At 46.6% G+C, this 12,215-nt stretch overlaps 1 protein-coding gene across 1 annotated transcript in view; it reads right to left on the bottom strand.

The window, feature by feature from the left end:
- SPATS2L (spermatogenesis associated serine rich 2 like) overlaps positions 1–12,215 on the bottom strand; it is an 83,281-nt gene that overhangs the window by 54,976 nt on the left and 16,090 nt on the right. The window lies entirely within an intron of this gene.

Genomic DNA, 12,215 nt, shown 5'->3' with positions numbered 1-12,215 from the left:
TGTACAAACATATATACAGGTAGCTGTGTGACTTTGGGCAAGTCACTTCACTTCTCTGGGCCTCAGTTCCCTCATCTGTAAAATGGGGATGAAGACTGTGAGCCCCATGTGGGACAACCTGATCACCTTGTAATCAATCAATCAATCAATCAATCAGTCGTATTTATTCATTCATTCACTCATTCAATCGCATTTATTGAGCGCTTACTGTGTGCAGAGCACTGTACTAAGCACTTGGGAAGTCCAAGTTGGCAACATATAGAGACGGTCCCTACCCAACAGTGGGCTCACAGTCTAGAAGGGGGAGACAGAGAACAAAACAAAACATATTAACAAAATAAAATAAATAGAATAGACATGTACAAGTAAAATACACAAATAAACAGAGTAATAAATATGTACAATCGTATATACATATATACAGGTGCTGTGGGGAAGGGAAGGAGGCAGAACAGTGCTTTGCACATAGCGCTTAATAAATGCCATCACTAATTAATTAATTAATTAATAACAGACATATTCCCTGCCGAAATGAGCTAAGAGTCTAGAGGGGGTGACAAACATTAATATAAATAAATATATTATGGATCTGGACATAAGTGGTGGGGGCTGTGAGGGGTGGGATGAATATGAGAAGCAGCATGGCTCAATGGGAAGAGCACGGGCTTTGGAGTGAGAGGTCATGGGTTCTAATTCCCACCGCCAATTATCAGCTGTGTGACTTTGGGCAAGTCACCTCACTTCTCTGGGCCTCAGTTCCCTCACCTGGAAAACGGGGATGAAGACTGGGAGCCCCCCGTGGGACAACCGGATCACTCTGTAACCTCCCCAGCGCTTAGAACAGTGCTTTGCACATAGTAAGCGCTTGATAAAAACCATTATTATTCTTTTAAAGGGAACAAGTTGGGGCGATGCAGAAGGGAGAGGGAGAAGAGGAAAGGAGGACGCAGTCAGGGAAGTCTACATCTCCTCCTCTGTGCTCTCTCCCTCCCTCCAGGCTTGTATCTCCTCCCGCCTTCAGGACATCTCCACCTGGATGTCCGCCCGCCACCTAAAGCTCAACATGTCGAAGACTGAGCTCCTTGTCTTCCCTCCCAAACCTTGTCCTCTCCCTGACTTTCCCATCTCTGTTGACGGCACTACCATCCTTCCCGTCTCACAAGCCCGCAACCTTGGTGTCATCCTCGACTCCGCTCTCTCATTCACCCCTCACATCCAAGCCGTCACCAAAACCTGCCGGTCTCAGCTCCGCGACATGGCCAAGATGCGCCCTTTTCTCTCCATCCCAACCGCTACATTGCTGGTTCAGTCTCTCATCCTCTCCCGACTGGACTACTGCAGCGGCCTCCTCTCTGATCTCCCATCCTCGTGTCTCTCTCCACTTCAATCCATACTTCATGCTGCTGCCCGGATTGTCTTTGTCCAGAAATGCTGTGGGCATGTTACTCCCCTCCTCAAAAATCTCCAGTGGCTCCCAATCAATCTGCGCATCAGGCAGAAGCTCCTCACCCTGGGCTTCCAGGCTGTCCATCACCTCACCCCCTCCTCCCTCACCTCCCTTCTCCCCTTCTCCATCGCAGCCCGCACCCTCTGCTCCTCTGCCGCCGCTCACCTCCTCACTGGGCCTCGTTCCCGCCCGTCCCGCCGTCGACCCCCGGCCCACGTCCTACCTCTGGCCAGGATCGCCCTCCTTCCTCAAATTCACCAAGCCATCACACTTCCCCCCTTCACACTTCCCCATCGCCCCGACTCCCTCCCTCTGCTCTACCCCCTCTCCACTCCGCAGCACTTGTGTATATTTGTACAGATTTATTATTCTATTTATTTTACTAATGTGTATACATCTATAATTCTATTGATCTATTTTGATGGTATTGACACCCATCTACTTGTTTCGTTTTGTCGTCCGTCTCCCCCTTCTATTCATTCATTCATTCAATCGTATATATTGAGCGCTTACTGTGTACAGAGCACTGTACTAAGTGCTTGGGAAGTACAAGTTGGCAACATATAGAGATGGTCCCTACCCAACAGTCTAGAAGAGTGGGCTCAGTCTAGACTGCGAGCCCCTTGTTGGGTAGGGATTGTCCCTATAAGTTGCCAACTTGGACTTCCCAAGCGCTTAGTCTAGTGCTCTGCACACAGTAAGCGCTCAATAAATACGATTGAATTCATTCATTCATTCATTCATTAAAAGTGAAGCAGCGTGGCTCAGTGGAAAGAGCCCGGGCTTTGGAGTCAGAGGTCATGGGTTCAAATCCCGGCTCCGCCAATTGTCAGCTGGGTGACTTTGGGCAAGTCACTTCACTTCTCTGGGCCTCAGTCACCTCATCTGTAAAATGGGGATGAAGACTGTGAGCCCCCCCCCATGGGACAACCTGATCACCTTGTAACTTCCCCAGCACTTAGAAGAGTGCTTTGCACATCGTAAGCACTTAATAAATCATCATCAATCGTATTTATTGAGCGCTTACTATGTGCAGTGGGAAGTACAAATTGGCAACATATAGAGACAGTCCCTACCCAACAGTGGGCTCACAGTCTAAAAATGCCATCATCATTATTATTCTTATGATTCACTTATATTTATTGAGCGCTTACTGTGTGCAGAGCACTGTACTGTCTCTGTTGCAGAATTGTTCTTTCCAAGCGCTTTAGTCCAGTGCTCTGCACACAGTAAGCGCTCAACAAATACGATTGACTGAATGAATGACTGTGTGGGGATTGTGTGGGGAAGAGGATCTGTAAAATTTCTTTGGACTGGGAATCTTCCGGCCACCAGCCCCAGCCCGGCAGCAGTGACCTAAATCAGCAGAACTGGAAAATGAAACCAAGAAACTGTAAAGAGAGAAAATGAAACTGACCTTTTCACCCTCTCCAGACCGGGAATGTAAATGGTAGGGGGGAATGATGATTTTTGGTTCATTCATTCATTCAATTGTATTTATCGAGCGCTCACTGTGTGCAGAGCACTGTACTAGGCGCTTGGGAAGTACAAGTTGGCAACATATAGAGACGGTCCCTATCCGACAACAGGCTCACAGTGTCATCTGTACTCTCCTAATCCAACCCAGCCCGCTCACTTGGCTCCTCTATTTCCAACCTTCTCATTGTCCCTCCATCTCGTCTAGCTCATCACCTTCCCTCCTCAAATCCCACAGATAATAATAATGATGGCATTTATTAAGCGCTTACTATGTGCCAAGCACTGTTCTCAGCGCTGGGGAGGTGACAAGGTGATCAGGTTGTCCCACGGGGGCCTCACAGTCTTCATCCCCATTTTCCAGATGAGGTCACTGAGGCCCAGAGAATAACAATAATGATGATGGCATTTGTTGAGCGCTTACTATGTGCCAAGCACTATTCTAAGCGCTGGGGAGGTGACAAGGTGATCAGGTTGTCCCACGGGGGGCTCACGGTCCTCACCCCCATTTTCCAGATGAGGTCGCTGAGGTCCAGAGAATAATAATAATGATGATGGCATTTGTTGAGCGCTTACTATGTGCCAAGCACTATTCTAAGCGCTGGGGGTGGATACAAGGTGATCAGGTTGTCCCACGCGGGGCTCACAGTCTTAACCCCCATTTTACAGATGAGATCACTGAGGCCCAGAGAATAATAATAATGATGATGGCATTTGTTGAGCGCTTACTATGTGCCAAGCACTATTCTAAGCGCTGGGGGTGGATACATGGTGATCAGGTTGTCCCACGTGGGGCTCACAGTCTTAACCCCCATTTTCCAGATGAGGTCACTGAGGCCCAGAGAATAATAATAATAATGATGGCATTTGTTAAGCGCTTACTATGTGCCAGGCACTGTTCTAAGCGCTGCGGGGGGGGGGGGAATACAAGGTGATCAGGTTGGCCCACGTGGGGCTCACAGTCTTAACCCCCATTTTCCAGATGAGGTCACTGAGGCCCAGAGAATAATAATAATAATGATGGCATTTGTTGAGCGCTTTCTATGTGCCAGGCACTGTTCTAAGCGCTGCGGGGGGGAATACAAGGTGATCAGTTTGTCCCACGTGGGGCTCACAGTCTTTACCCCCATTTTACAGATGAGGTCACTGAGGCCCAGAGAATAATAATAATAATGATGGCATTTGTTAAGCGCTTACTATGTGCCAAGCACTGTTCTAAGTGCTGTGGGGGGAATACAAGGTGATCAGGTTGTCCCACGTGGGGCTCACAGTCTTTACCCCCATTTTACAGATGAGGTCACTGAGGCCCAGAGAATAATAATAATAATGATGGCATTTGTTAAGCGCTTACTATGTGCCAAGCACTGTTCTAAGCACTGGGGGTGAATACAAGGTGATCAGGCTGTCCCACGTGGGGCTCACAGTTTTAATCCCCATTTTCCAGATGAGGTCACGGAGGCCCAGAGAAGTGAAGTGACTTGTCCAAAAAGTCACACAGCTGACAGAGCCGGGATTTGAACCCATGACCTCTGACTCCCAAGCCCGGGCTCTTTCCACTGAGCCACACTGCTTCTCTAATGATAATGACTCTCCCCTGGCTTCCAAGTCCTACTGATAGCCTGATATACTGATATTTATATCAGATATAAATATCTGATTTATATCAGATTTATATCAGATATAAATATACTGATATTCATTTTATTTTGTTAGTATGTTTGGTTTTGTCTCCCCCTTTTAGACTGTGAGCCCACTGTTGGGTAGGGACTGTCTCTATCTCTATATGTTGCCAATTTGTACTTCCCAAGCGCTTAGTCCAGTGCACTGCACACAATAAGCGCTCAATAAATACGATTGATGATGATGATGATAGCCCATCTCCTCCAAGAGACCTTCCATTCATTCATTCATTCAATCACGTTTATTGAGCGCTTACTGTGTGCAGAGCACTGGACTAAGCGCTTGGAAAGTCCAATTCAGCAATAAAGAGAGACAATCCCTGCCCACAACAGGCTTGCAGTCCAGAAGGGGGGAAGGGAGACAGCAAAACCAGTGAACAAGTATCAATTGCATCAATATAAATATATAGAATTATAGATATATCCTGGTCAAAATAAGCGAACAGGCATTACTATAAATAAATAGAATTACAGGTATGTAGATATAGACTCAAATGCTGCGGGGCGCGTCAAAGGGAACGAGTCAGGGCGATGTGGAGGGGAGAGGGAGCTGAGGAAAAGGGGGGAAGGCCTCCTGGAGGAGGTGAGCTCTCAGTAGGTGGCTCAGTGGAAAGATCAGGGGCTTTGGAGTCCGAGGTCATGGGTTCGAATCTGCCACATGGCTGCTGTGTGACCTTGGGCAAGTCACTTCACTTCTCTGAGCCTCAGTTCCCTCATCTGGAAAATGGGGATGAAGACTGGGAGCCGCACGTAGGACAACCTGATCACCTTGTAACCTCCCCAGCGCGTAGAACAGTGCTTTGCACATAGTAAGCGCTTAACAAATGCCATTATTATTATTATTATTATTCATCAAGCGCTCAGTCCAGTGCTCTGCATCATCATCATCATCAATCATATTTATTGAGCGCTTACTATGTGCAGAGCCCTGTACTAAGCGCTTGGGAAGTACAAATTGGCAACATATAGAGACAGTCCCTACCCAACAGTGGGCTCACAGTCTAAAAGGGGGAGACAGAGAACAAAACCAAACATACTAACAAAATAAAATAAATAGAATAGATAGGTACAAGTAAAATAAATAAATAAATAGAGCTTCGAAGGGAGGGCGTGGGCCGGGGGTTGACGGCGGGACGGGTGAAGATGAGGATCTCGTACAATCCTGCGCACATCTCCAGAGTAACACAACTGGCATTTACAGTGCCATTTGTACTTTTTCCGGGCACTCTTTGGCAGGCTCTCACAACCCGTCAATCAAGGTTATTTATTGAGCATTTACTACGTGTACAGAACTGCACTTGGGAAAGTACATCGCTCCACCTCCTGTGGAAAAGGCAGGAGAAGGGTAAGAAGTTAGCTTAGGTTTCCTGCTCTATCATATTTCAACCTAAAGAGAAGCAGCGTGGCTCAGTGGAAAAGAGCCCGGGTTTTTATCATCATCAATCGTATTTATTGAGTGCTTACTATGTGCAGAGCACTGTACTAAGCGCTTGGGAAGTACAAATTGGCAACATATAGAGACAGTCCCTACCCAACAGTGGGCTCACAGTCTAAAAGTAATTTTTATTACTCTATTAATTTTACTTGTACATATTTACTCTTCTATTTAGTTTGCTAATGATGTGCATTTAGCTTTAATTCTGTTTGTTCCGACAACTTGACACCTGTCCACGTGTTTTGTTTTGTCGTCTGTCTCCCCCTTCTAATCAATCAATCAATCAATCGTATTTATTGAGCACTTACTGTGTGTGAGCCCGTCATTGGGTAGGGACCGTCTCTCTATGTTGCCAACTTGTACTTCCCAAGCGCTTAGTCCAGTGCTCTGCACACAGTAAGCGCTCAATAAATACGACTGAATGAATGAATGGAGTCAGGGGTCATGGGTTCAAATCCAGGCGCCGGCAATTGTCAGCTGTGTGACTTCGGGCAAGTCACTTCACTTCTCTGAGCCTCAGTGACCTCATCTGGAAAATGGGGATGAAGACTGGGAGCCCCCCGTGGGACAACTTGATCACCTTGTAACCTCCCCAGCTCTTAGAACAGTGCTTGGCACATAGTAAGCGCTTAATAAATGCCATCATTCATTCATTCATTCATTCAATCGTATTTATTGAGCGCTCTGCACACAGTAAGCGCTCAATAAATACGATTGAATGAATATTTACTATTCTATTTATTTCATTTTGTTAATATGTTTTGTTTTGTTGTCCATCTCCCCCTTCTAGACTGTGAGCCCACTGTTGGGTAGGGACCGTCTCTCGATGTTGCCAACTTGGACTTCCCAAGCACTTAGTCCAGTGCTCTGCACATAGTAAGCGCTCAATAAATACGATTGAATGAATGAATGAATATTTACTATTTTATCTATTTCATTTGGTTAATGAAATAGAAGGGGGAGACGGACAACAGAACAAAACATATTAACAAAATGAAATAAATAGAATAGGAAATGTTCACTCATTCATTCAATTGTATTTATTGAGTGCTTACTGTGTGCAGAGCACTGGACTGAGCGCTTGGGAAGTCCAAGTCGGCAACATCTAGAGACGGTCCCTACCCAACCGCGGGCTCACAGTCTAGAAGGGGGAGACAGACAACAAAACAAAACATATTAACAAAATAAAATCAATAGAATAAATATGGACAAGTAAAATAAATACATAAATAGAGTGATAAATCTGTACGAACATATATACATATATACCGGTGCTGTATGTTGCCAACTTGTACTTCCCAAGCACTTAGTACAGTGCTCTGCACACAGTAAGCGTTCAATAAATACAATTGATTGATTGATTGATTGATTGATTGAGGGGAAGGAGGTAAGGAGGAGGCTCAGTCTGGGAAGGCCTTTAGACTGTCAGCTCACTGTGGGCAGAGAACGTGTCTACCAACTCTGTTCTATTGTCCTCTCCCAAGCGCTTAGGACAGTGCTCCGCACACAGTAAGGATGCTCGGAATAGGAAGACGTCTGTTTATTAATAATAATAATCATAATAATGACTTCCAGACTGTGAGCCCACTGTTGGGTGGGGACCGTCTCTATATGTTGCCAACTTGTACTTCCCAAGCGCTTAGTACAGTGCTCCGCACACAGTAAGCGCTCAATAAATACGATTGACTGATTGATTAAGCGCTTGCTATGTGCAAAGCACTGTTCTAAGTGCTGGGGAGGTAAAAAGGTGATCAAGTTGTCCCACGGGGGGCTACCAGTCTTCATCACCATTTTACAAATGAGGGAACTGAGGCCCAGGGAAGTGAAGTGACTTGCCCAGAGTCACACAGCTGACAATTGGAGGAGCCGGGATTTGAACCCGTGACCTCTGACTCCCAAGCCCGGGCTCTTTCCACTGAGCCACGCTGCTTCTCTTAAGTTTATTGTTTTATTGTCCTCTCCGCAGCTTTTAGGACAGTGCTCCGCACACAGTAAGGATGCTCGGTATGGGGACGGAAGACGACTGTCCCTAGATGTTGCCAACTTGTACTTCCCAAGCGCTTAGTACAGTGCTCTGCACACAGTAAGCGATCAATAAATATGATTGATTGATTGATTGATTGATTGACTGTTTATTGTTGTATTGTCCTCTCCTCAGCTCTTAGGACAGTGCTGTGCACACAGTAAGCGCCCAAGAAGTACCATCGACCGACTGATTGATTGATGGATGGACAGCGCTTAGAACAGTGCTTTGCACATAGTAAGCGCTTAACAAATACCATCATTATTACACATCTACACATTGAAAAGCAGCGTGGCTCGGTGGAAAGAGCACGGGCTCTGTAGTCAGAGGTCATGGGTTCGAATCCCCCCTCCGCCACATGTCTGCTGTGTGATCTTGGGCAAGTCACTTCACTTCTCTGGGCCTCAGTTACCTCACCTGGAAAATGGGGATGAAGACTGTGAGCCCCACGTGGGACAATCTGATCAGCCTGTATCCTCCCCCGCGCTTAGAACAGTGCTTTGCACATAGTAAGCGCTTAACAAATGCCAATTATTATATTATTATTATGAGGGGGCGGCAGAAGTTTGTTTTTTGGTGGTTGGGGGAGCTGGGGCCCAGATGAAAACCGGGGAGTCGGCCTGGACGCTGACTGAGCCCCCTGACAGAGTTCACTCCTAGGTGAAATTGGTTGTCACTGGGGACTTCTTTGACTACAAAGAAAACTACACAAACACACACACACATACACATCCCACACTGCCCTTTTCTGCCCCGTATGAACCCGTAGGAGAACTTCATTGTCACTGGGGTGTCCATTGACTGCAAAGGACAACTACACACACACACACATCCTACACTGCTCTTTTGTCTTCCCCCAAAGCACTCATAGGTGAACTTGGCTGTCACTGGGGACTTCTTTGACTACAAAGGATGACTACACACACACCCACACACCCACACCCCCCCCCGACACACACACAGATCCCACACTGCTCTTTTTTGCCCCCAAAGCACTCATAGGTGACCTTGACTGTCACTGGGGACTTCTTTGCCTACAAAGAAATCTACACAAACACACACACACACATCCCACACTGCCCTTTTCTTCCCCGTGTGCACCCGTAGGAGAACTTCATTGTCACCGGGGTGTCCTTTGACTGCAAAGGACAACTACACAAATACACACCCCACACTGCTCTTTTGTCTGCCCCCAAAGCACTCGTAGGTGAACTTGGCTGTCACTGGGGACTTCTTTGACTACAAAGAAAACTACACAAACACACACACACACACACACACACACACACATCCCACACTGCCCTTTTCTGCCCCATATGCACTCGTAGCAGAACTTCATTGTCACTGGGGTGTCCTTTGCAAAGGACAACTACACACACACACACACACACAACCCACACTGCTCTTTTGTCTGCCTCAAAAGCACTCGTAGGTGAACTTGGCTGTCACTGGGGTCTTCTTTGACAACAAAGGACGACTACCCCCCCACACACACACACACACACAGGTCCCACACTGCTCTTTTTTGCCCCCAAAGCACTCATAGATGTACTTGGCTGTCACTGGGGACTTCTTTGACTACAAACAAAACTACACACTGTCCTTTTCTGCCTCATATGAACCGATAGGAGGACTTCATTGTCACTGGGGTGTCCTTTAACTGCAAAGGACAACTATACACACACACACACACACACACACACACACACACACACACACACACACACAGAGATCCCACACTGTTCTTTTGTCTGCCCCAAAAGCACAACTTGGCTGTCACTGGGGACTTCTTTGACTACAAAGAAAACTACACAAACACACACACACACACACATCCCACACTGCCCTTTTCTGCCACATACGAACCCGTAGGAGAACTTCATTGTCACCGGGGTGTCCTTTGACTGCAAAGGACAATTACACACACACACACACACACACACACACACACACACACACACACATACACAACCCACACTGCTCTTTTGTCTGCCCCCAAAGCACTCGTAGGTGAACTTCACTGTCACTGAGATCTTCTTTGACTACAAAGGACGACCACACACACACGCGCGCGCACACACACACACACACACACACACACACACACACACATCCCACACTGCTCTTTTGTCTGCCCCCAAAGCACTCGTGGGTGAACTTGGCTGTCACTGGGGACTTCTATGACTACAAACAAAACTACACACACACACACACACACACACACACACACACACAGATCCCACACTGCTCTTTTCTGCCCCATATGCACCCGTAGGAGAACTTCATTGTCATCGGGGCCTCCTTTGACTGCAAAGGACAACTACACAAACACACACACACACATCCCACACTGCTCTTTTGTCTGCCCCCAAAGCACACGTAGGTGAACTTGGCTGTAACTGGGGACTTCTTTGACTATAAAGAAAACTACACAAACACACACACATCCCACACTGCCCTTTTCTGCCCCATATGCACTCGTAGGAGAACTTCATTGTCACCGGCTTGTCCTTTGACTGCAAAGGACAACTACACAAACACACACACACATCCCACACTGCTCTTTTGTCTGCCCAAAAAGCACTCGTAGGTGAACTTGGCTGTCACTGGGGTCTCCTTTGACGACAAACAAAACTACACAAACACACACACACACACATCCCACACTGCCCTTTCCTGCCACATAGGCACTTCCAGGTGAACTTCACCATCACTGGGGTCTACTTTTGGGTCACCCAAAAGCCGCGGGGCAGGCGAAAGTCATTCATTCGTTCATTCAATTGTATTTATTGAGCGCTTACTGTGTGCAGAGCACTGGACTGAGCGCTTGGAAAGTACAAGTCGGCAACAGATATAGTCAAGCAGTGTGGCTCAGTGGAAATAATAATAATAATAATAATAATAATGGCATTTATTAAGCGCTTACTATGTGCAAAGCACTGTTCTAAGCGCTGGGGAGGTTACAAGGTGATCAGGTTGTCCCACGGGGGGCTCACAGCCTTCATTCTCATTTTACAGATGAGGGAACTGAGGCCCAGAGAAGTGAAGTGACTTGCCCAAAGTCACACAGCTGACAGTTGGCAGAGCTGGGATTTGAACCCATGACCTCTGACTCCAAATCCCGTGCTCTTCGCACTGAGCCAAATCCCGGCTCCGCCAATTGTCAGCTGGGTGATTTGGGCAAGTCGCTTCACTTCTCTGGGCCTCAGTTCCCTCATCTGGAAAATGGGGATGAAGACTGGGAGTCTCATGTGGGACAACCTGATTACCTTGAATATACCCCAGCGCTTAGAACAGTGCTTGGCACATAGTAAGCGCTTAATAAATACCAACATTATTATTATTATTATTATTATTATTATTATTATTATTCTTTTAATTCAAAGGACAACTACATACACACCCCACCACTCACACACCGGCGGAATGTGCTCCGCAATTTGGTTGAATGGTGAAAAACCTACAGCTGCATACTCTATTTATTTTACTTGTACATATTGACTATTCTATTTATTTTATTTTGTTAATATGCTTTGTTTTGTTGTCTGTCTCCCCCTTCTAGACTGTGAGCCTGTCGTTGGGTAGGGACCGTCTCTATATGTTGCCAACTTGTACTTCCCAAGCGCTTAGTCCAGTGCTCTGCACACAGTAAGCGCTCAATAAATACAACCGAATGAATAAATGAACACGTGAGCCCAGTGTGGGCATGGATTTGTCCCTCTCTATTGCTGTATTGTACTTTCCAAGCGCTTAGTACAGTGCTCTGCACACAGTAAGCGCTCAATAAATACAACCGAATGAATAAATGAACACGTGAGCCCAGTGTGGGCAGGGATTTGTCCCTCTCTATTGCTGTATTGTACTTTCCAAGCGCTTAGTCCAGTGATCTGCAGACAGTAAGCGCTCAATAAATACAACCGAATGAATAAATGAACACGTGAGCCCAGTGTGGGCAGGGATTGTCCCTCTCTATTGCTGTATTGTACTTTCCAAGCGCTTAGTACAGTGATCTGCACACAGTAAATGCTCAATAAATACAACCGAATGAATAAATGAACACGTGAGCCCAGTGTGGGCAGGGATTGTCCCTCTCTATTGCTGTATTGTACTTTCCAAGCGCTTAGTACAGTGCTCTGCACACAGTAAGCGCTCAAT

This window comes from Tachyglossus aculeatus, chromosome 7, assembly GCF_015852505.1.
Source record: "Tachyglossus aculeatus isolate mTacAcu1 chromosome 7, mTacAcu1.pri, whole genome shotgun sequence".
In the NCBI taxonomy this organism is placed as follows: Eukaryota; Metazoa; Chordata; class Mammalia; order Monotremata; family Tachyglossidae; genus Tachyglossus; species Tachyglossus aculeatus.
The sequence above is the reverse complement of the archived record's forward strand: the minus strand, read 5'-3'. Positions and strand labels throughout refer to the sequence as shown.